Source organism: Alligator mississippiensis, chromosome 11 (assembly GCF_030867095.1).
Source record: "Alligator mississippiensis isolate rAllMis1 chromosome 11, rAllMis1, whole genome shotgun sequence".
Lineage (NCBI taxonomy): Eukaryota > Metazoa > Chordata > Crocodylia > Alligatoridae > Alligator > Alligator mississippiensis.
In genome coordinates, this window is record NC_081834.1 from 6,576,534 (window position 1) to 6,601,504 (window position 24,971).

Below are 24,971 nucleotides of genomic sequence, written 5' to 3' on the forward strand. Positions count from 1 at the left end.
TGCATGAGCCCCTGACCCCCCACCCACCCCAGCTCCAGCCCTTTAAGCAAAAAAAGGAGAAAACCCCTGGGACTCACTGCTCCTGCAGCAGCCTTAGGGCTTTGGGGGGCTTGTGCAGAGCCCCCCACGTGGTGTGGGGCAGCCGGGATCACCCCCTGCCGGTAGGAGTGGTGAGTCGGGGGTGGGAGGGAGGGTTGTTCATAAAGGGCCGGAGCTGTGGCGGGTGGGGCATTGGGGGGAGGGGGGACAGGGGCTTATGGCGTGCCTCCCATGCGGTGGGGAGCAGCAGGGATCACCCCCCACCCAGCAGCACCTGCTGAGTCAGGGCTCTTCCCCCCCCCCCAGTGCCGGGAGCTGGGGCAGGCAGGGCAGCCGTTGTCGGGCTGGTGGGGATGGGCTCGGCTGATTCGGAGATCTGGCAGTGGCCGAATCTCCAAATTGGGTTCAGTTGAATCGATTCAGGACAGTGATTCGAATCGCCAAATCGAATTGCTGTCCCCTAAATCGGCCGAATCTGAAGCGAATGCTAGCCACTTCTCACAGGCCTAACGTGGTCACTGTCAAGCCTTTAATGGAGTGAGAGGCAGATGTGGGATCTCTTCTCTGCATCCACATGACCGCTGAATGCTATGGTTGTATTTTCGGAGCATGCCCAGGGATGCTACCAGGATGCCCATCTTAGCCCTGCTTCTGAGAGGGACTGGCATCAGCTCGCCCAAAGCCAAATGGTGACTGTGAGTGTTTTATCAGTCGGTGGGTGTAGTGATAAGGGTTAGACTTTAGAGACAGTCCCGTACAAGGGAATGTCTTATCGGGTGAGGAATTTGAACATGATCCCTGGGGAGTAAAGAGAAATCCAGATGGAGGGAGCTGCATGGTCTGTGCTGGAGGAGCTGGGCGCGGTGCTGTCTTTGAAGGTCTGTTCTCTTCCTCGCCGTTGTTCACTGCGGGACGTGGTGTCAGCAGCGGTGAATGGGGAAGACTGGATGGATCTGCAGCATTATCCCAGCAGAAAGCTGGTAATTCAGGGCCTGGAAGCTGCGCTCGGCAAGGAACAAAGGCCTCTGCGAGGACAGTCCCCTCTCTGCAAGGCAGAAATATAACAAGCTCACGCACCGTTAACCATGGGTGCGTTACAAGCCCCTTCCTGCCGTTCCTTGTCAGGCAACAGAGCTGAGAATTGGAGAAAATGTAGACAAAGGTTTGAGTCCTATTTGACTACTATAGGAGCAGAAGAGAAAACTGATGAAGTTAAATCGTCCGTTTTCCTGCATGTGGTAGGGGAAGAAGCGCTTGAGGTGTACAACAACTTTACATTAGCTCCAGGCCAGAATATGAAGTTAAATGAGATACTGAATAAATTTGAAGAATGTTGTGTGCCAAAACGCAATGAGACGTTTGAAAGACGTAATGCTCTATGCTGTCATCTGGCTTTTGCATGCGCGTAAAAAATGATATCGCAGTTAAAAAAGGCTCAGCAAGGCCTGTGTTTTTTGGGGATGTGATGGATTCTCTGATCAGGGCTAGAATCATTTGGGGCATTATAGACGATGGATCAAGAGAGAAGCTGCTACAGGAAGGAGACCTATCCCTAGGAAAAAAAAGTATACAGATTTGTAGAGCAGCTGAAACTGTGAAGGCTCAGGCCAAAGCTGACTGCAGCTGAGGGTGTTGTCCATGTAATACATAGTAGTAAAGACAGATGGAAAAGGCCACTTCAAATAGTGGTCATCCCAGCTACTAAGGGGCAGATGGAGTACAGGCAAGCATGCAGCCAGTGTGCAATGCAGCATGGCTCCAAACGATGGGCTGCATTAGGAAAGCTCTGTTTTAATTGTGGTCAGAATAATAATTTTGCCAAATGTTGCGAAGTGCAAGCCCATAAAGTCCAGGTGCATATGGCTGAAGATACTCCAGAGGGAGAGTATTATATAGACACAATACAATCAAGCAGAGCTACCAAGGCGGGCTGGATCCTGCCACTGGAAGTGCATGGGATAACGGTTCCATTCAAACTGGATACAGGGGCTCAGGTGAACCTTTTACCAGAGCAAGGTTATAAAAGGCTGCAAAGGAAACCAAAACTGAGGCCTACAAAAGTAACCGTAACTGCCTATTTAGGAGGGAAGATGCCAGTCAAGGGAAAGTGCCTAGCCTGCATCAGACATAAAAATGTGGTGTACAGTCTTTAAGTTGGTCTAATAAAAGATATCAGATTCACCCAAAGAACCTGGTCTGTTTGGTGTACAATCTTGCATTCATTGTAGTACCTAAGGAGGTGACATCTATTTTGGGCCTAGCATCTTGGAAAAAGCTCCATTTGGTTAAATGTTGCATTGCAACACTCTGGCTCGGGTTATGAGGACCTTTTATCTTGGGATATCAAGACGTGTTTCGAGGCCTTGGTTGCTTACCAGGGGAACATACAATGCAGATGGATAAATAGCCCCTCTACCCCCCAGTTATACACCCATGCAGAAAGGTGCATTTTGCCCTCCATGATAAACTAAAGGCAGAGCTAAAAAGGATGGAGGAAGCCCAGGTAATACAGAAAATTGAGGAGCCATCAAGAGTAGGTGAACTCCCTAGTTATTGTAGAGAAGAATAATGGACAGGTGAGGTTATGCTTGGATCCGAAGGATCTCAGTAAGGTCATAAAGAGAGAACATTTTAGAGAAGAGACAATGGCTCAGTTTGTGAACGCGCAGTTCTTCAGTACATGAGATGCTGCTTTGGGATTCTGGCAGCTGAAGTTAACAGAGGAAAGTTCAAAATTATGCACATCCAATAAGCCATTGAGAAGGTATCGACTTCTGTGTTTTACTTTTCAGTACGGTGTCGGCTCCAGAGGTATCGCAAAACTAGACATGATTTATGAGCATATTCCATGTCTTGCCAGGTGAGGAACTTGAGCATGGTCCCTGGGGATCAAGGAGAAGTGGAGATGGAGGGAGCCGCATGGTCTGTGCTGCGTGGTGCCATCATGGAAGGTCTGTTCTTTTCTTCACTCCTAATGGTCGTTATTCCCTGCGGGACCTAAATCATTACAGTCAGCAGGGCTTATTTCTTAGCAGCTTTGGGATCATTAAAGAAACCGTATAGACCAGGAGTGGTCAATTATTTGGATGGGATTGCTACTTAAGGAGCCTTGGTGAGCTCTTGAGGGCAGGGGGTTGGGGGTTGGCCCCCTGTCACGCTGTTCATATGGTGCAGAAGGGGGGTGTTGGCCCAGGGAGATGACAATTTGTCCTATCTGGCCAGTCAGCCTTGCACCCACTGCCAGTGGGGTCAAACGGAGCAGGCCTGGGACTCCTGCAGCAGGGTGCTCTGGGCTGGGTGGATGGGATGGGGACATGGGTGGGAGGGGAGCAGCATCCAGGAGTGGGGCAAATGGAGACAAAGCTGGGGTCACGGGGTGGTGACGGTGCAGGGCCAGGACCCAGGGCAGAGCCACAATCCACTGCCCGCATGTCCCTGCAATGGTCACCAGTTCCTTGCGCTAAGGTTCCCTGCAAAACCGGCACCTGTCCCAGGGACTTGCAGAGACTGGATGGTGGCTCTGCCCTGTATGGCCACCACCCTGTGATCCCAGCCCCAGCTTCCTCCACCTGTCCTGCTCTGACACCGCTCATCCGCCCAGCCCAGTGCACTCTGACCATCGGGGTCCCGGGCTGGTCCCCACAGAGACCCTGCCCACTCTGTCCTGAGACCCTGGCAGTGGGTGTGAGCTGGCAGGGCATGCACCTGCTTCTGGATGGCCATGGCAGGGGCTGTCAGGAAGCCAAGTCTGCCTGGCCTTGTGGACTACGATGCCCAGGAGCCATGGGGGGACAGGGTGGGCTGTGCCAGGTGGGACCAGCTGCATGCACCATGGCCTGGGCTGCCCCCGTGTCTGGGCCAGACGGCCAAGGGACCTGCCGTGGGCTGGGTGGAATCGCCTGGCAGGCCAGATCTGGCCCATGGGCTGTATTTTGCCCACCCCTGGTATAGACAAGTCCAACAAGTATGTTGGAGCCACAGGCTCCAGGTGACTCTGGCTCCCCTGATGGCAGCCGCGGGGGGGGGCCGGGAGGGATGGTCCAGAGGGAGACGGCTGGGAGCGGGTCCCTGAGTGGGAGCTGGTGGTGGCTGAGGGGAGCATGACCCTGATGGGGATCTTTGTAGAGGATTGGGGGTGGTCTGAACAGAGGGTGAGGATTTGTCAAGTCCCTTTACCATATTCTGCTGTCAAAGCACTTGATCGGTCTCTCTTTCCATGCAGTAAACCCTTCCTTCTCCCCTCATATATTTGACTGACCTGTCTGTGTTAATTTACCCCAGAAATCGGTTCAATAACCTGGGCATGCCCATTTGGAGAGGGGGGGGCAAGCTGGCACAAACCCAGGGTGCATCTCAGGGTTAATTGCAGCATGTGGCTCTTATGGACAGTGTAAAAACCAGAGGCCCATTGAAGTTAACGGGGGCTTTGCCTTTGCTATCAATAAGGACGAGACTCCAGGGTCCTGTCCCAGCAACTAGCGGTCCTAGTCATGCTGCAAATATATCGAGGAATAAAATAGAGTGGGGATGGGGGATCCTTGGAAGGAAGGGAAGGGATGTGTTCTGGAGAGGTTTCTGTTTAGGCTTGATCACTGCTGCTAGTATGTTTGCTGGCCTCATTTGAGTTGATCTTAACTTTTTTTCTATTCTGTATTAATACAACCAGGTGCAAGGAGGAGCCAGACAGCAGCAGAGTGAAGATCAGAGGAAAACGGGCAGCCAGAACACACGGGGTAAGTGAGAGGACAATCGGACTGATTTGTACTGCGTGTATGCATGAGCTGGTTATCTCTAACTGGTTATGATGGAGGCATTTGGCAATCCTTACGTGTCTCATGAAGTGCAGGGCAATGGGGATGAGGTGTCCCCAGGCTGTCTCTGCAAAAGGAGGGGGTGTGCAGCACATGTGCGTGCCTGCCAGCACGGTGTTCTTCTGGGGTTTGAGTAACGCATCCCAGCAGTAAGGTATTGCTGCACTTAAAGCAAAGTGTGAGCTACCAGGGCTGTGAGACGTCTGCCCACTGCGGTGTCTTGCAGGTGAACTGGCATCGCTGTAGTGCGCTCTGGTAAGGGCCCTCCTCGCCCAGACAGCCCACACCAGAAATCTGCTTGTGGAGCCCAGATAAAGTAACTCTCTTGGACTTTGTTTTAAAGGCGCAATGTGATGTGAGTGGAGAACAGCTCATCTGGGGGACGGTGGCAGAATTATTAGTTAATCCGATAAAGGATGACCAGATAATGAGCCTGAACCAAGTTGCCTGGTCTGTGAGGCTTTAGAGTTAGCTTCCAGTGGGCACGTCTACACACAACACTTTACTGTGCACTAGGCCAAATTATTCCACAGTAAGTGTCACTGTCTGCACGTGCAGATGCTTACTTATCTGGTTGTTTATGAGCAGGGATCCTGGCTTTCCCTGAAATTGCAAATTCTCTCTCTTTAAACCCCCAAATCAGTGATTTTTTTTAAAATGAAAGGCCCCTCACTCCCCTTTTCTGCCCTGCCAGAGGGGTGCCCCAGCTGCCAGGGCTATGGGGTCAAGGACCCAGGCCCACAGTCCCCTGCCCCTGGATGAAGGTGGGGGCTGCTGCAGCAGTGGGGCTGGCTCCCTGCAGCTGTGTGCACTCCCAGAGGGGACCCATGTCCCCCAGATCTGGAGTGGGGTGGGGGGGAGACAGGTGCGTGCTGCCTTCTCTGGGTCTATGCTCCCGCCCTGCTGTCCTCCCCTGCGGCCTCCTGCTGTTCCCTGCAGCACTGGGTTGCACCTGCCAAGCTGCAGAGGCCCCAGGGGAGGGCAGCAGGGTGGGAGCCTACAGTGAGCAGCATGCACCTGCCCCTGCACAGAGATCTGGGGGGCAGAGAGCTGTCTTCCCCCCACCAACAAGCAGCCTGCAGCCCTGTCCTAGTCCCAGTCCCTACTGGGGCTGATGCATGGCCACAGGGCCCCAAGCCCCATGTACCACCTGGCCAGGCAGCAGCCCCAGCCCTGCCCAACTCCCTCCCCTCCCTATGGGGGCTTCACTTCCACCCCCTCCACCCCCCCCATGTGCGCGCGCACACACACTTACTTTTGAGAGCTGCTCTCCAGGCTGCCTGGGGCCATGTGCCCCTGCCCAACCACCCTCTTGCTCCTCCCAGCCCCTTGCAGGCTGGAGCTGTGCCGGCCTGCAGAGAGCTTGTTGCAAAACTGCAAAATCCATGGGTTTCTCTAGTAAAATGAGAAATCCACATTTGCCTCTGGTAAAAGCTAAAATCCACTGTTTACTCATGGGAAACGGAAAAACCCGGATCCCTGCTTATAAGTATTCATCTCTGGACCTGGGCCACCCACTGATGTCTGTGATCTAGAGGATGTGGAGTTTCAATCGAGTGTTAAGATCCCGAGGTGTGTGCACTCCTGTACTTCCCTTCCCAGGGACAGCTGCATGCGTGTTTCTTGGGAACAATAAAGAGGACAAAGGGTTTCTTTTCCCTCCATGGTGTATAGACACAGCCTGGGTACCATGAGAAAGGGGTGTGCGTGCATTGACTTATTTCCTTCTGCCACCTGGCGGACCCGTGTAATAACTGCAGCGTTCTCGCGCCTGGCCTCATTGGCAGCCGAAAACAGAGCAGGGTTGGGGAGGGACAGGTGTCTACCTGGAGTTTTCCATGCTGGTGTGTTTTTTGTCTGAAGAAGTTGCAGAAAACACCACCTCTAACTCACGGCTTGCTAACGGGGTCCCTGCAGGAGGGCTCCAGCCTGCTGCAACGTCTTCTCCAGTGTGGGCTTGCACTTTGCCTTGGGCAAACAGGGACACCTCTCCTTTTCTATAGGAATTGCTGTTTTGGTGCAAACAGCCCTTTTAAGTGAAGGAGGACGCCTGTACTATTGGGTAGCCCCCAGGGTAATGCTGGTAAGACAACCCCTGCTTGCGTGTTTGCAGGTCTGCAACATGGATCCTTTCAGTGTTGATTCCAGCTGTCTCTGCTGATCTCTTTCTGGCCCTGCAAATGTATCTAACCTGCTGGGAATCGGGACTTATAGTAGAGATGATCTCTTTTATTACACCTACAAGATGTTCTGCAAAAAAAAATTCTTTAATTGCAAGCTTTCGGGCACAAACCCCCTTCATCAGGCATTGGAGAAAAGATTGTAAAAGTTCTCCTGGGTAGAAATGACCTCTAACCTGCTGGTAGTGTGAGTAGCTCGTTCACTCTGGAGAGCAGGATGTGTAGTGGGGCATCTGCACTGCTCTGGTGGTACCTTTCCACCCTGTTTTATAGGACCCCCTATAATGTTTGCTGTATGCCACTGGGTTCAGGGACGGGGCACTCGCTCAGACCGCCGTGCCTCTGCAGTCCTGCCCTCAAGTCGCCATTCAACAGAGACTGGTGGGGTCGTAAACTACTTTATCTTTATTAGGAACAGGATTCATCAACTGGCATGCTCTGTGTACAGGGAGAACTACAACTACCCCCACAGGGCATCGGGGCAGAGACTGGGTCATCCCGCTGCTGGCCCCTTAAAGGTACCTTCCATATACCACACCTTACTCTGGGAGCTCCCTCTTAACTAGTTGGGTGTTCATCAGGCGCTACTTTAACACGGGAGGTTTCAGGGTCACAGAGCCAGAGGTTGCTAGCACTTAGCTCACCGGTGGGGTCTGGCCTTTGCCACTATCTCATTATCTAGTCCTTGTACTTCGCAGGCAGTCTCACCACATGTCCACTCTCAGCTTGCGTGGTTTCATAGATGTTAGATTCATAGATGTTAGGGTCGGAAGGGACCTCAATAGATCATCGAGTCCGACCCCCTGCATAAGCAGGAAAGAGTGCTGGGTCTAGATGACCCCAGCTAGATACTCATCTAACCTCCTCTTGAAGACCCCCAGGGTAGGGGAGAGCACCACCTCCCTTGGGAGCCTGTTCCAGACCTTGGCCACTCGAACTGTGAAGAAGTTCTTCCTAATGTCCAGTCTAAATCTGCTCTCTGCTAGCTTGTGGCCATTGTTTCTTGTAACCCCCGGGGGCGCCTTGGTGAATAAATACTCACCAATTCCCTTCTGTGCCCCCGTGATGAACTTATAGGCAGCCACAAGGTCGCCTCTCAACCTTCTCTTGCGGAGGCTGAAAAGGTCCAGTTTCTCTAGTCTGTCCTCATAGGGCTTGGTCTGCAGGCCCTTGACCATACGAGTGGCCCTTCTCTGGACCCTCTCCAGGTTATCCGCATCCTTCTTGAAGTGTGGCGCCCAGAATTGCACGCAGTACTCCAACTGCGGTCTGACCAGCGCCCGATAGAGGGGAAGTATCACCTCCTTGGATCTATTTGTCATGCATCTGCTGATGCACGATAAAGTGCCATTGGCTTTTCTGATGGCTTCGTCACACTGCCGGCTCATGTTCAACTTGGAGTCCACTAGGACTCCAAGATCCCTTTCCACCTCTGTGCCACCCAGCAGGTCATTCCCTAGGCTGTAGGTGTGCTGGACATTTTTCCTCCCTAGATGCAGCACTTTGCATTTCTCCTTGTTGAACTGCATCCTGTTGTTTTCTGCCCACTTGTCCAGCCTATCCAGGTCTGCCTGCAGCTGTTCCCTGCCCTCCGGCGTGTCCACTTCTCCCCATAGCTTTGTGTCATCTGCAAACTTGGACACAATACACTTCACTCCCACGTCCAAGTCACTGATGAAGACATTAAAGAGTATCGGTCCAAGGACCGAGCCCTGCGGGACCCCACTGCCCACACCCTTCCAGGTGGAGACCGACCCATCCACCATGACTCTCTGGGTGCGACCCTCTAGCCAATTCGCCACCCACCAGACTGTGTAGTCATCCAAGTCACAGCCTCTTAACTTGTTCACCAGTATGGGGTGGGATACCGTATCGAAGGCCTTCCTGAAGTCCAGGTATACGACATCCACCCCTCCTCCTGTGTCCAGGCGTTTCGTAACCTGGTCATAGAAAGAGACTAGATTGGTCAGGCACGATCTGCCCACCACAAACCCGTGCTGGTTTCCCCTCAGCATAATTTGTCCTGCCGGGCTCTCACAAATGTGAGCCTTGATAATTTTTTCAAATACTTTACCAAGGATGGAGGTGAGACTGACTGGCCTATAGTTGCCCGGGTTCTCCTTCCTCCCCTTTTTGAAAATGGGGACCACGTTAGCCCTTTTCCAGTCCTCCAGGACTTGGCCCGTGCGCCACGAGCATTCGAATATTCCCGCCAGTGGCTCTGCAATGACGTCAGCCAGTGCCTTCAGCACCCTCGGATGGAGCCCATCCGGGCCTGCCGACTTAAAGGCATCCAGTTCCTCCAAGTGACTCTGCACCACCTCAGGATCTACGCATGGCAGTCTGGCGCCTTGCTGCTGCCTCTCCACAACCCCAGCGAGAGACTTGTCGTGCCCCTCGCTTAGGAACACTGAGGCAAAGAACTCGTTGAGGAGTTCAGCCTTGTCCCCCCTGTCCGTCACCAATTGCTTCTGCCCATTTAGCAGGGGTCCTATTCCTCCCTGGGCCTTCCTTTTACTCCCTATGTATCTAAAAAACAATTTCTTGTTGTCCTTTACTTGGGTTGCCATCCTCAGCTCCATGGTAGCTTTGGCCCGCCTAACTGCCTCCCTACAAGCACGAGCAGAGGAGGTATATTCATCTTTAGTGATCTCACCCTGTTTCCACTTTTTATGTGCTCCCCTTTTGGCCCTTAGGCTGCCCTGGATTTCTCTGGTCAGCCAGGGAAGCCTCCTGGCCCCTTTCCCTCTTTTGCCTCGCTCGGGGATCGTCTTGCTTTGTGCCCGAAGGATCGTTTCCTTTAGGCACAGCCACCCTTCTAGGGCTCCCATCCCTTCAAAACTCCTACTCTGCAGTGCTTCCTTGACTAATCGCCTGAGTGCAATGAGATCAGCTTTCCTAAAGTCTAGCACTTTCACCCTACTAGTTACCTTACCCACTCGCCGTCTTATGTTGAATTCTATCATAAGGTGATCACTGTCTCCCAGATAGATACCAATCTGGAGGTCCCCTATCATGTCATCTCCCGTTGCCAATACCAGATCCAGTATGGCATTCCCCCTAGTGGGACCATGCACCTCCTGTGTCAGGTGGAGGTCCTGTACACAGGTTAGAAACCTGCGTGAGCGATGGGACCTTGCTGTCTGCGTCTCCCAGCAGATGTCTGGGTAGTTTAGGTCCCCCATGACTACCGCCTCTTTAGCTTTTATGGTCTCCGAGAGTTGCCTCAGGAGCCCCGCATCTATTTCTTCCCCTTGGTGTGGGGGTCTGTAGCAGACCCCTACCACCAAATCCCTCTCTCCTTGCCCCCCACGTAGCCTAACCCACAATCCTTCTACTTCCTCGGCCTCGGATTCTGTCTTGATGAGGGTTGATGTATATTGCTCACTGACATAAAGTGCAACCCCCCCCCCCTTTCTTCCCCACCCTGTCCTTTCTATACAATCTATAGCCCTCAATATGTACCGCCCAGTCATGGGATGAATCCCACCAGGTCTCTGTTAGCCCCACTAAGTCATAGGTGTTTAGTGCAAGCAGGAGCGCTAGTTCATCCTGCTTGTTCCCCATGCTCCTAGCATTAGTATATAGGTACTTGAGCCCTGCGACTGGCGCCTTTGCTGCCCCCCCGCTCCCAGTCCCATGGGGCCCATTGTTTCTTACCTTCTTGTTCCTTACCTGTTCTGTAGTGCTGGTCTCCCCATGGCTTTCAGGTTCCCAATGTTCTCTTTCTTCAGGCTGGGCTGTCCTTGTGGGTGCCACATGGTTTGGTGGTCCACAGCTTCCCCTGCCCTCGTACTCCCCTCCCCCCGACGAGCCTAGTTTAAAGCCCGCCGGAGGAGATCCGCCAACCTAGAAGAAAACACACGCTTACCTTTGGGGGACAGGTGAAGCCCATCCCAGCTGAGCATGTCCCTCGTCGTGATGTGCGGGTCATGGTCCAGGAAGCCGAAGCCTGCCTCGAGACACCACTGCCGAAGCCGCCAGTTGGTCTCTCTGATGCAGTTCTCCTGCCGTCTTCCTCGTCCGGTCACTGGTAGGATGGAAGAGAAAACCACCTGGGCACCGAACTCCTTCAGCACGCCACCCAGAGCACAGTAGTCCGCCATCAAGTGATCGGTGGTGTCATCAGGGTCCTCTGTGGGTACTGGTGCGTTCCCTGCAACGTGATGAAACTCTTGCTCGTGGTGGTCTGGTTTGTCTTCTGAAGTTTGCTCTGCTGCCGTCTCTTGAGGTTCATCAACATGTCCTGCTAGTGCCAACAACTAATCCTGTCTTAAGTGTCTTCTGTTCCTCCTGTAGACACTATCACTGGGGGTTGTTACTGCATAGGAGCGTAGTTCATCCCTTTTTGCCGTGATGGACGCTGGTGTCCAACCTGTACTTGTTTACATCCTTACTTTCTCCCCGTGTCGTAGAGGTGGCAGGAATTCAGTCGTGCAAGCGTAGCACTCCTTTTGGCACCTTTTTGAAGTTTCTGCAACTTGTGGGAGGCGATCGACAGGTGTGTAGGAGTCAGCACCGCTGTTGTAGCAGGGAGGAAACTGCAAAAGTCTCCCCATCGGAAGCTGCGCAGGTGCATACTCAAGACGGGTAATGGGCACATCCTTGGGTTGAGTCAAGCCAGATGTAGATTGGAGCCATCCTGCAAAGTCTTATGTGTTGATTTGATGGTCTGAACCATGCGTTCAGCCTGGCCATTGGATTGTGAGTAACTCGGACTAGAATGGGTGATGGTTGTGCCCCAGACGGTCGCAAATAGTTTCATCGTGTGACTTGCAAATGGCACGTGATCACAGACCATTTCTTTAGGTATGTCATGGCGAGTAAACGCAGACTTAATTTTGGCTACTACAATGATGGCTATTGTCTCTAGTGGGTTATGGAATAGAGAAAATCCCACACAATTTACTGATTCATTTTGATGCACTGGCTGGGGGAGTAGTTAACTGATTGCACGATTTCACAATGATTACACACTTAATTTATACAACACAATTTTATTTTAAAACTCTTTGCTACGTATATAACACTGCTTAGCTTTAAGAAACACCACAAACATTAAAAACACAATAATTACATATATCAGAAACAATGCTCCGAATGCACTTCCTTCCCAAACAATACTATAAGAATGTGTTACAAAAACAACTACAATTACAACTAAAAGTTAAATTTGAATCAATACTATTATTATACTTACAATCCTAGAATTCCAAGAAGCCAAATACCAAAATATGGTTTCATTCCTCAGTAGTACGATTTAATGGGTTGGCCTCAGTAGTACGGTTCAATGAAATGGGCTCAGCAATACAATTCAATAGGCTGGCTTCAGCAGTGATAGGACTAAGTCCCCTTCCTTCAGTCCCTTTCAGGTGCTCTGCGGCTTCAGCGTGAACTAAGAGATTCGTGTTCATGGAGAGGGTGGTTCAGGTGATCAGTCTGGACCCGGGCTATACTTGCGATTTTTCCTTCGTTGTTCTACAAGTATAGTCACCTCCAAATTGGGACAGTAAGTTACCGTTTTTATTGAGCGAGCTGCCGTCAGTGGGCTCCTCCTACTCAATATGTCACTGCTCCCAAATTTGGGCTCGGATCTTACTCAACAGATTCTTTTGCCTTTGTTGAGCATTTTAAATTACCTTTGGGAAACTTCCATATCACTGCAAATGCCCTTTTCTTACCAACCTGGTCAAAAGGCCCCAGGGTTTGATCTCTTGGAATTCAGGATATTTGCTCTCTTTGTAAAAGATTTCTAAAAGATGAAATTTAAATTAAGACTTTAAGCGAAGTCAGGACCTTTTGCACGTAGTCCCAAAACAATGAACTAGATAAGGAGATAAATCTTATCTTCTTCCTGAAACTGGCTAATGGGCAAGCTTTACAAACATTCAAACTATTTCATTCAATATGACAGCTATTTTGTGTGGCAGGTGCAAAACTTCAGGGTACTTGGAGTAATAGTTGACTATGATCAAATAAGACTGTCCCCATAGGTCAAAAATGTCCGTTGCCAGTTTTAGCCAAGGTAGGTCTGGGATCTCATGTGAGATCCTGGGTGCTTTCTGATTTACTGGGTTGGAGCTCTTGCGAAGGTGCACAATTAGCAATCCATTGCGGAGCTGGCAGGGGTCATCGCGGAGCCCTTGGCCTGGCTGTATGAGCATTCGTGGTCACTGGCCAGGTGCTGGGGGATTGGAAACTGCCTAATGTGGTCCCAATTTTCAAGAAAGGGAGGAAGGAGGGCCCAAGTAACTATAGGCCTGTAAGCCTCACCTCGGTGCTTGGGAAGATCTTGGAGAGAATCATCAAGGAGCACATCTGTGGGGGGCTTGCAGGGGAGATCATGCTCGGGGGCAATCAGCATGGCTTCACCAAAGGCAGGTCCTGCCAGACCAACCTGGTTGCCTTTTATGACCAGGCAACTAAATCCTTAGATGATGGTGTCTCTGTGGACATAGTCTTTCTAGACTTTAAGAAGGCCTATGACACCGTCTCTCACCCCATCCTTATCAATAAAATAAGCGACTGCGGCATTGATGCCTGCACAGGTGGATGGGTAAAAAATTGGCTGATGGGGCACACCCAGAGAGTAGTGGTGGACGGGCTGTACTCAACCTGGCGAGATGTGAGCAGTGGGGTACCCCAGGGCTCAGTCCTCCGGCCCGCACTGTTTAACAGCTTCATCGGCGACTTGGACGAGGGGGTGGAAAGCACGTTGTTCAAGTTTGCTGATGACACTAAGATGTGGGGCGAGGTGGACACACTTGAAGGGAGAGAGAGGCTGCAACTAGATTTAGACAGACTACAAAAGTGGGCAGATGAAAAGAGGATGGGGTTCAACATAGACAAATGCAGGGTGCTGCACCTTGGGAGAAGGAATCCACAGCATACATACAGGCCGGGGAGTTCCCTTCTTGAAAGCACAGAGGTGGAAAGGGATCTCCGAGTCACTGTTGACTCCAAGATGAACATGAGCCGCCAATGCCAGACCTCGTCATGCATCCAAAGGTGCATCTCAAGCCAGTCCAGAGTGGTGATACTCCCCCTCTATGCGACTTTGGTCAGGCCGCAGTTGGAGTACTGCGTCCAGTACTGGGCGCCGCACTTCAAAAGGGATGTGGCCAGCCTGGAGAGGGGTCAGAGGAGGGCCACCCGCTTGGTGCGAGGGCAGCAGGACGGGCCCTACGAGGAGAGACTGAAGGACCTGAACCTGTTCAGCCTCAGCAAGAGGAGGCTGAGGGGGGACCTGGTGGCTGCCTACAAGTTCATCAGGGGAGATCAACAGCAAGTAGGTAGAGCCCTTTTCTCCCCAGCACCACCTGGGGTGACGAGGAACAATGGTAATAAGGAGAATATGCTTAGGTTAGAGAGCAGAAGGCAATATTTTACAGTTAGGGTGGGCAAAATCTGGAACCAACTTCCCAGGGAAGTGGTCCTCGCCCCTACCTTGGGCAAATTCAAGGGGAGGTTGGACGATCACCTGTCTGGGGTCTTGTGAACCCAGCATTCATTCCTGCCTGTGGCAGGGGTCAGGCTAGATGATCTGTTCAGGTCCCTCCTGACCCTAGCTACTATGAAACATTGCTCAAGGTGGGCATTCATTTTAGGCCAATACATGCTTTGTCGACCTCGCGCTTTCAACCTTTGTATGCCTTGATAGAGCGAGTGAAGCAATGTGAACGTGTTAGTCCTCCCACGGCTTGGAATTATTATTTTCAACCCAGTCATAAGCAAATCATCCTGAATCCGGATTTGGTCTCTGAGAGGCCAGTAGGGCCTTCTGGATATCAAAGGTCTGTGAATGCTGCTTTGCAGACACTGCCCATATATAGGGTACTGACTCCTTTTGCAGACTTTGGAGCCTCTCCCTTTGATTTGCACACTTTTTGCAAAGTGGTTCACTCCCGAGCATTTGTGACAAGTTTTTCCAAAAGCTGGGCAGGACGGAGGCTTGTGTGTGCTTCCACACCTTTTGCAGGCTCTGCCCTTGCAGACGCAACTTGGGCAGAGCACTTGTGAGAGCCTTTCTCTGCAGATATCCACAGCCTGTGCTAGGGGGAGGGAGGGATTTTCCAGAAGCCTTTCTTTGGGTTTGCAGTCTGTTATGCTGAAGATAATTTTGTCCCTCAACATAATATCCTCAGCAAGTCCAAATTCACAATGCTGTGCTGTAACAATCATCCTATGCCTGCAGCCTCACTGCGTGCAAGTTGCCAGAACTGAGACTTTTCAAAGACGGGGTCTTTCCTGGGCTCAGTAGTTGAATGCTGCAAGCACCTCTGCAAGGGTGTTATTAGGGTCTGCAAACACCCCTTGCACGTTGTTGTAGATCTCTAGGGCTTTATCCCCCATGCAGTGAAGCGTGACTACAATTTTATAATCCTCTGCCTCTTCCTCAGCCTTTGTGACTGCAAGGGATAATCAGATCTTCTGTTCCCATCTCCAATTCTCCCCAGGATTTCCAGGAAAGGATAATGCTGGTGGAGGTTGGAAATGCTCCATTTTTTTTTTTTCTCTTTGAATGAAAACTGTAAGCCCCTTAATCAGGATGCTGGTGACTCCTCTGAGAGACGGGTGACTGCTGACACCATATAGTGTTTGCTGTATGCCACTGGGTTCAGGGATGGGGCACTCGCTCAGACCGCTGTGCCTTCGGGGTCCTGTCCTCGAGTCACCATTCAGCAGAGACCGGTGGGGTAGTAAACCGCTTTATCTTTATTAGAACAGGATTCATCAACTTGCATGCTGACAGCTTGCAGGGAGAACTACAACTACCCACCCACACAGGGCATTGTGGGGAGAGACTGGGTCATCCCACTGCTGGCCCCTTAAAGGTACCTTCCATATACCACATCCCCCAGTCCTGCCTGGGGCTGAGCATTTTATGCATATGAGCTGCCACTTGCTTTCAGCTCCCTTGCACTTAATGCAGCTCGACTGGATCATAAAAATTGAGCTCATGTGGTGGCAAATGCCACCTGCAAAGCTGCTCACCTTTCCTGGAGAGAGCTGTTGACACAAGCAATGCGCTCTGATCTGCTGGCGTCACTGCAAAGCCTTCCACTGGGCTGTGCGTCAGCCCTGGCTTCCCTGCTAGGCTCTGATGGGGCAGTGCAGGTGCACCCGGGGCCGCCTGTGCATGGTGTCTAGAAGGTCCGGGTGCCACGGATCCCTGCCGCTCTACCTCCTGCCACTCCTTGGCAATGTCTAATCTCGCTGATCCCAGAAAGGGAACCGAAATGGAGGCTACTGGAGTAAAGGTGCAACTCCTACACCACCAGCGTATGGCTGCAGTGCAGAATGCTGCCCTTGGCCTATGTGCTTGGACAGAAGGAGGACTTGGGTCGGAGGTAGGGGTTCATGCCCATTGCTTCCTATGAGAGAGCTCTCTCCACTGTAGATTACACCTCAAACTTTGCTCTTCCTCAAGTAGGCTTGCACTAACATGAAGAGTGTTGCAGGATGAAAGGCCTGAATCCACAGATTGCAGACTTCCTTACATCAGTGCTGGTGAATGAGCTCCTGACCATCAGTCCCCTTCAGCTGGGAGAAACTCTTGGGCACGTGGGCAACAGGTCAATATTGTTCTGCATGAAGAGGCTTGCTGTGGCCATGCGCCATCTGTGATGCAGCTGGAAGACATAACTGTCCTATCTGTCTTTTTCTGAGGGTCAAAAAGGGGCCCCAGCTGGAAGATGCTGCTGCCTGCACAACAGGCGGAGCAGAGGGCAGATATACCGGTGCTCTTGTTCTTATTTCCCTGACAGCAGAGAGATCTGCCACAATCTGGGACCGTTGTGCAAAGCACCGAGAAGACATGTAGAGCTGGTCTGCGCTGCCTCGGGTGGTGCTAGGGAGGCACCACCGTGGGAGCACGCGTGACCCCTTGCCCCTGCTCAGTGCTCATCAAATACTGAGTTATAAAGATAGTGCTGTGGCTTGGCACCTGCCCTGGCAGCTGTATGTGGCATGCAGGAGCAAATACATTTCCATGGCAGTGCTCCCTGACCTGACTGGTGGCAGCGAAGACCTGTCGGTCCGTATCCCCAGCAGCTTCCAAGCCACTGTAGGCAAGAGGCACTGTGCTGCCTTGCCCCTTATCTCTGTCTTAAAGGAGGGGTTTGCTGCTGGGTACCTATCTGTAGGAGAACAGGGCTGGAAGGGGCTCTTGGGTTTTGATGTCCCATGTGGTTGCTGGTGACCTGGCAATGTGTATTGGCCCATGATGATGGCTGCTCTCTTTTTCAGAGTACAGTCACAACGCGCCCACAGCGGACCTCCAAGGAGGGCAAAAAACCCAAACTTGAGCAGCTAAGAAATCAGTCACGGGGAGGGAATTTATTTCTTCCTGGACCCTGCAGGCAACAAGGACGAGCCCTGGGGCTTGGGATTAACGCAGCACAATCTGCTTCTGCTGCAACAAATGCCGTAAGCACATTAAACACTCGAGAAAAAGCTGGTTTGTTGCTTGTCTTCAAGATCAACCCAGTTGTTTTTTGCCTGTTGGATGCTGTAAGTGGAAAGCTATCCAAAGTCCAAACCTGCTGTAAGCCTTCCTAATACTCCAAGGTCTGTCTAGCACTTGTTTGTGTTCACCGTTGCAAAAAAAATACTAGGATTTCTGAAGAAAACAGCATTTGACTGTGAAGTAACAGGTCGGAAGGTAAGACGCCCGAATGGGGGAAGCAAATGCAAAGGCAGTTGCTTCCTAGATCTAGTAGGCCTTTATGAAGCTTGCTCAGAAAACTCGCACTGAAGTTTGGGTGAGAGGGACCTATGGGAAAGAACCGAAGTGCATCTCTGTCTTCAAGTATGTGATGATCCCCTTGACTTCAGTAGGATTTCTAACAAAATCATGCCTTGGAGTAGGAGCATATTAGAACTGGGGTTTGCTGCCCTTGCCTGTCTCTTGGTCTTTGTCTAGCTTGGGTATCCTGAATAGCTATGGCTTCAAACATCAGTGAGTCTGTAGGGGGGCTGGGTTGGTTCCTTGCCCTCAAGTAGGGCTTTCTGCTGAGGATTACACAAATGCATTCCCTGTAGCCAGAGTCTTCCTCGCAGATGTATTTGGTTATCCACCTTTTTAACCCTATTAATACACCAGCTTTGGAATAGCATCCAACAAGTGGCAACTACTTCATTGCAAGCACAAAAACTTACACACTGGCCTATTAATCAGCCCTCTGCATCCAACAGTGACCAGAACCAGATGCCTCAAAGAGGAGTGAACCGCCTGTGGGATACCAGAGAAAAGCCCCGCTGTGGCTCATGGCCCATGGGGCCAGCCTGGTTCAGGCACACCAGTTTGTGTAGCTAGCAGTGTGCAGTGCAGTGGAGTGATGTGTCCAGCATCACATCCAGCCACCTGTGACTCCCCAACCTGAAAGACTAGGGGTCCATTTACAGCCTGGTCATCCGAGGGAAGCAGTCAGTGGGTATCTGGAGCAAGGCTCCAACTCTCCCCTCTGGATCCATAGTGAAGTGCCTTAACCTCTGTTACTGCCCCCTCCAGATTTGGCAACCTATTATGTGTCCAGAGAAGATGTCTTCTTCCAAGCCAACCCCCAGTGGTCTGGGCTTCTCTTTGAGAAGGGTGTCTTCCTCCTTTGTATGCTGTACTTGCATGTCCAGTCCTCTTTCGAACCCAAATGAGCCCTTTCTCCTGGCAGGGAGCTCCACAGGCTGGGTGCATCTCGCTACCTTTTCTTTTAATGCCCTCTTAATCTTCTATTACAGGGGGCATCAGAGTCCCCTTCCCTTTCTGCCAGTTGGTATTACGGATACCTTCCTCAGGTCTCCTGTTTGGCTCCCACCCCAACTCAACAGCTCAACCTTTAACTCTCTTGCTTATTAGGAAAAGCACCCAAAGGGTTTCTGTGCCCTTCAGAGCATCTTCCCTTCACTTCTGCTCTGGGGGCTGGTTGGGAGTGTTACAATATTTTAGGTGACCACACGAGGGTGCCAGTGGTGTTTGGAGAGGCTGTGGTGGTTGTCCCTAGCTCCTTTCGTGGTCTCCTGCTGTCCAGGGGTCCCGCTAATGGTAGCTAAGTCGAATTCTCCTCTTTGTGCTGCACCCCCTGCACTGACTGGCTCTGCGTGCCAATGGACAGGGTTCCTCCGTCATAGATGGAGTGTAAGATCCTTTGCACCTTCCTGCCAGTATATTGGGGAAATGGGATGCTTAGGGAAGGTGCTGGGACCTTGTACAGAGGAAGCATGGTGCCTGTAGGGTGGAGAGGAGCTGGGTCCCTGTGCTGACTTCTGTGCTGTGCAGCTCTGCTGTTCTCCAAGGTCCAGCTTGCTGCTTGACTCTTGAAGGGAAGTGTATAACCTTTGTCTATGCCAGTGGCTTCTGCCAGCACGGCTTTGTGGAAAGGTTTGTCAGAATGCCTTGGCCAACAAAGTGACAAAGTTTTATCCTTTCAAGGACCGTTTAATCTTCCACATTTCCCAGGTGCAGGTGTCTAGCGTGGCTGGGCATTAGTTGAGGTGAGTGCTGTTGCTGTGAAAGTCCTGCTGCAATTTTCCAAGGGCCCTTTAACTGTCTGATTTCGGAGGGCGTCTGCACCCTCGGAGCTACTGATCCCACCCCTGGACGAAAAACCTTGGGTTCAACTGTAGGTATGGGTGGATGCTTGAAAACGGGGGTTCAGGTGGTATGATGCATCATCACACACACTTTTCTCCCGTTAAAGTAACTAACAGGTCTGCTAATAAGTAGAACTATATTATTTAAGATGGAAGTAAAACGTTTATATTAGAACGTGCATTAATTTGCTATATGGTACTATATATCAAAACCAAAATAAACTAGGTAACAATAATCCAAAGATGTGTTTTTTCTTCTGTCCTGGAGTCATAGTCAAATGTACTTTTTTTTCTTCTTTTAGATTCATAAAACAAAATCAGGCTGCCTTGAGCATCTGGACACTGTTTCTAAGTGTTTTCCACACCTGAGCTAATGTTGCCTGAATTGCTATTTCCACACCTAGTTAATGGCTTTAGCTAGAGTTTAAAAAAAAGTCTGCGCTGCTATGAAATAGGAGCTACATTCCTAGGAGCTAACAGGCAACAGCACTATACAAATAAGGATAACTAGAGTAGTGGAAACATTACAGACCATTTAAAAGGAAAGAGGGTTGTTTCCTGTGGAATTAAGAGTTTAGAAGGAATTGAGCAAATTGTAATGAGCCATGAAGTAATGGACTCCCTCTCTGCCTAAATAGAAATGCTGCGGTCACTTTTGGCCAGTTGGCTTGAAACTTTTGGGTTGACCAGGAATCAAAGGGTGTGCAGGTGCACCCCCCACCCAGATGCACCCCTGACTGCACGTAATTCCACTGTCTTCTCTAGACCTGACTTTGGTGTCAGAAAATAACTACTGGGGATGAGTAATTTGGGATACTGTTCACCTGTTCCATGCTTTCGCGCCTGCAGGCTTAAAGGTTATAAGGTAAAAATCAAAGTTAGCCACGCTGAGCAGCTGTTGAGAAAACTGACCTGGAGCCATGGAGGGAGGTTGTGATGCCCCTGGAGTTTGCTGGCTTCAAACTGATTCTTGCCACTCTCATGGTGCACCTTTGGCCACCCTAGTGCCTGTGCCTCAGTGTTGAATGGTCATTTGGGGGTACATTTTAGATGTCCTGTCCCTCCTTGCTAGCTCTGTCTGCAAGATCTGGGGGACAAAGCAGCAGATGGAAATGCGGTTAAGTTGGAAAGTGTTATTACCGTTGTTCTTCATCACCCCAGGTGGTGCTGGGGAGAAAAGGGCTCTGCCTATTTGCTGTTGATCTCCCCTGATGAGCTTGAGGGGGGACCTGGTGGCTGCCTGCAGCCTTCTCTTGCTGAGGCTGAGCAGGTTCAGGTGCCTCACTCTCTCCTCGTAGGACCTGTCCTGCTGCCCTCTCACCAAGCGGGTGGCCCTCCTCTGAACCCTCTCCAGGCTGGCCACGTCCCTTTTGAAGTGCCCAGTACTGGATGCAGTACTCCAACTGCGGCCTGACCAAAGTCGCATAGAGGGGGAGTATCACCTCTCTGGACCGGCTTGAGATGCGCCTTTGGATGTACAACAAGGTCTGGCTGGCCTTGCTGGCTGCGGTCTGGCATTGGCGGCTCATGTTCATCTTGGAGTCAGTAATGACACGGAGATCCCTTTCCGCCTCTGTGCTTTCAAGAGGGGAACTCCCTGGTCTGTATGTGTGCTGTGGATTCCTTCTCCCCAGGTGCAGCACCCTGCATTTGTCTATGTTGAACCCCATCCTATTCTCGTCTGCCCACTTTTGTAGTCTGTCTAAATCTAATTGCAGCCTCTCTCTCCATTCAAGTGTGTCCACCTCGCCCCACATCTTAGCATCATCAGCAAACTTGGACAGCGTGCTTTCCACCCCCTCGTCCAAGTCACTGATGAAGATATTAAATAATCGGTCGGGACTGAGGGGCATCAGCATGTTGGTGTAATGGGTAATCTCAAGTGTTCAAAGATCAGGAATTGCACTGCTTAAAACGGGGGTGGGCAATTATTTTGAGTGGAGGGCTGCTTGCCGAGTTTTGGCAAGCTATTGAGGGCTGTGTTTCCTTCTGTGGCACAGGGAAGCAGGAACAGCCCTGTGGTCCCAGGCCAGAAGCCTTTGCTAGGCAGAGGTTTCTGGTTGGGGTGGGGGGCAATGCTGGGCAGGCCTTGCCGCTGGATCCTGCCACCAGTTTCCTCCGGGCCCTACTGCCCCTGGGTCCTGTCATCTTTGACAGGCAGCTAGGAGCAAATAAATATTAATTTTCTAAATTTTTTTTAGGGGCCCTGCGAGCTGGATAGAATGGCCCCCAGGCCGTATTTTACCCACACCAGATTAAAACCACAATGTCATCCTTTATTTACCTGTTCCTACCATTGTATGTGCAAATAAACTCAGCCCATTTGATGCACGATTGCCCATGTTATGTTGCACACAAATGAGCCATGATATTGCACTGTGCATTGGCAATTGCTCACTTCCCAGTTTAGAAAATCAGATCTAGAATTTTATGATCATGCTGGGGATAGGAAATTAGAGTGAGGCCCTTCCTCCCCATTGCCAAGGCACAACAGGAGACTAATTGTCCTGGACTGCTACAGCACAGCAGCAGGGATAACTTCAGTTGTGCTATGAGAACACAGCAGATAGATGGGTCATCTCTGGGAAGTTGTCTTGCCTCGTGCATTATGCAGCTCTCAAGGGCTAGGGACAGATTTTCAAAAAATCTGAGCCTGCATTGATTCGATTTTTTTTTTTTTGTAGGTTTATCTAGTCTGCAGACTACATTGAACCGGTTTGCAAGTTCACAGATATTCCCTCTGCACTGAGGAAATGCAGGCACATGCCTACAGTGGCTCAGGCTAGAAGCTGGGGAGCACTAGAGTGGCCCTTCCTTCCCTCCCACAGGCCTGAGCTGAGGGGTATGGGGCCAGGCCCAGCAGGACACTCTGATTAGGGAGGAGTTTAAGCCCCCATCCTGCCTGCACAGTCCTAGGCTTTTCCTTGCTCACTGTTCAAGAGGCAGGAGCCAGCCCCCAGCCCCTGGCTAGCACTCTGAGGCAAAGGGTGGGGTGGGAGGATGGAGTGCATGCATCTGTCAATTTGATACTGAGCTTTTCAATCTCCCTCTCCATGATTCTTCATACTGTCTGCAAACCTGACAGGCGAGGGAGCCAGCAGGGGTCTGATAACACAGCGTTTAGCAGCCCATCAACAAAACAAACCTCTCATTTAGTTCAAGCTCTTCTGCAGCTTTTTGCAAGGAAGGAATGGAGAGACATTACCAGCTACCTGTTGATTAGCTCCAAAAAGCCCCAAGCGGACACTGTCCTGTCTGCTTTTGTCCTGCCCAGTGATATGGGACATGCACACAAATGCCATGTGTGCACACCCAGCCTTAGCCAGCATATCACATGCTGGCTAGGATCTGTGGGGCTGGGATCCATGCTATGGCAGGGAGGGAGGGAGGGAGGGATCCCTGCTTGAGCAGTGAGTGGTGTTGGGGGGTGGGGGGGTGAGATAGGGAGAAGCCCAGCAGACCCTGCTGTGCCTGCAGTCTCCACCGGAGCTCCAGCCAGGGAGCAGGGGGGCATGGCCAACCCTGTTCTCTGGAGCATAGAGCCCAGCCCAGGGCTGCAAAGCATCTGGGATGCTGGGGGACTCTGGTTTAAGTTAAACCTGGAAGGGGTCTGGGACAGACATTGCATAAACTAATTTGACCCAAATCAGTTAAGCCTGATACTACATTCAACCAGGCTCATCTTAAACCAGTTTAAAAATGTCTGAAACTGGTTTATGTGCACTGAGCTTATGTTCTGTTACAGGTTTAAACCAGTTTCTGATCACTTGAACTGGTTTATGTGTAATGTCTGTCCCTAGCCAAGAAGCTAAAGATACTGTGACAGCTGTCCCTCTTCTCACCAAACCATGCTCTCATTATACAGGGCTGTGTGTCATTCCTGGGCTACAACAGTTGAAATTATTGGTGTGTGATCTACCTGGGCATTATTCTCAGGGTCTAAGCCCGCCACTTGGGGCTATGTCAGGACATTGTGGTATGGACTTCCCATTGACTTCCTGGGAGTTGTGTATATAGGCTGATGGCTTAGTGTAACTCAGACATAGGCATGGGAAGAGGCTAAATAAAAACCAGATACCACTGTTTTCCAGGAAAGTTGCAGGGGTCAACATTAGGGTGTTAAGGCTGCAGGTTGCACTCCAGCCTCACCACGGGCCAAAAACTTGGCTTCTTCATACCTGGGACTCTTCTGGAGCTGCTCCAGAGGCCTGGCTATTTTGTGCGTTTTCTTTGATAACCACTCTGTTTTGGGGAATGGAAAACCTGGAGGGGGCTCACAGCAACATGCACAAATATCATCCCTGGAACGTCTAACCAGTAATCACACTGGGCCTTCAGAAACCTTGAAGGGCCTGGGAGCCTGTGAGGAGATCCAGGAGGCTCCTCAAAGAATGCATTCATCCTCTCCTAAGACGGCCACAGAGAAATGACTTGTTAGAGAACCCCTTGCCGCTTGAGGGCCATGCCAGTAATAATACAGGCCCAATTTTGAACTCAAATATTTAGTTAAATGAAGACTGCCTGGATTAAAGGCAAATGGTATCAGAGCCGTGCAGTTTTTCATCAGCGTCCATGTTAACAGCCTGTAACTTAGTAATGGGCCACTTGTTTTCCCAAGCGCATCTAATGGGCATTTCAGCTATGTTGTCATGCCTGTTCCAGGCAGAAGCCAGTCTGCTGGGTCGCTTTTATGCAGAGCTGCACCTTGCTATATGTTGGCAGGTTAAACCCACAGCTCTGGTCCATCTGCCTGGCTGGATCTTCCATTGCATTAGCGAGTCCGGAGGTGGTTGCACTGAAAAGCAGACCTGTCCCTGGGCATCCTAGTGGACTGTAGGCTTTCTGTATAGTTGGTAAGTGGTTGCTGAGACAAGGCCCTTGCCTAGCATAAGCGGTGGGTATAAAAGAGCATCTGAGCTCACTTTGTTGGAATCTGCACCTGCACCTAGATCTGCCAGGCAGCCAAGTCCCCGGCATGAGACGCAGGGGGCATGTCTACATCTGTTCCTTACTGCACATTAGATTAATCTACTGCTGGTGTTCGGGATGTGGCCCGGGGCAAGTAGCCAATGACTTGGGGTGGCCATGGGATGGATGGGGGCAAGGTGCACTAGGGCCATGTGGCAGTCAATGTGGGTGTGGAGTGTGGCTAGCACAGAGGTAAGCAGAAGCCCGTGGTGTGGGTCAGGAAGAGGGCAAGTAGCATCCATGGTGTGCTGTACACAGGCTCTCAGGACAGTGTCCTGGAGGGTTGTGTCAGCAGGTTGCAGACTGCTCGGAGCCAGAGAAGCATGCAGCCAGGGACCAAGGTGCGGGGCATCCTTTTAAAGCAGGGGCGGGCAATTATTTTGGG

General features: G+C 51.1%; 1 long non-coding RNA gene across 1 annotated transcript in view; it reads left to right on the top strand.

The window, feature by feature from the left end:
• Nucleotides 1-24,971, top strand: part of LOC102558808 (uncharacterized) — a 33,940-nt gene that overhangs the window by 1,564 nt on the left and 7,405 nt on the right. Inside the window, exons 2-3 of the long non-coding RNA XR_002087022.2 lie at nucleotides 2,900-2,990; nucleotides 4,706-4,772. This is a non-coding gene — a long non-coding RNA (uncharacterized LOC102558808). The remainder of the gene's footprint in view (nucleotides 1-2,899; nucleotides 2,991-4,705; nucleotides 4,773-24,971) is intronic.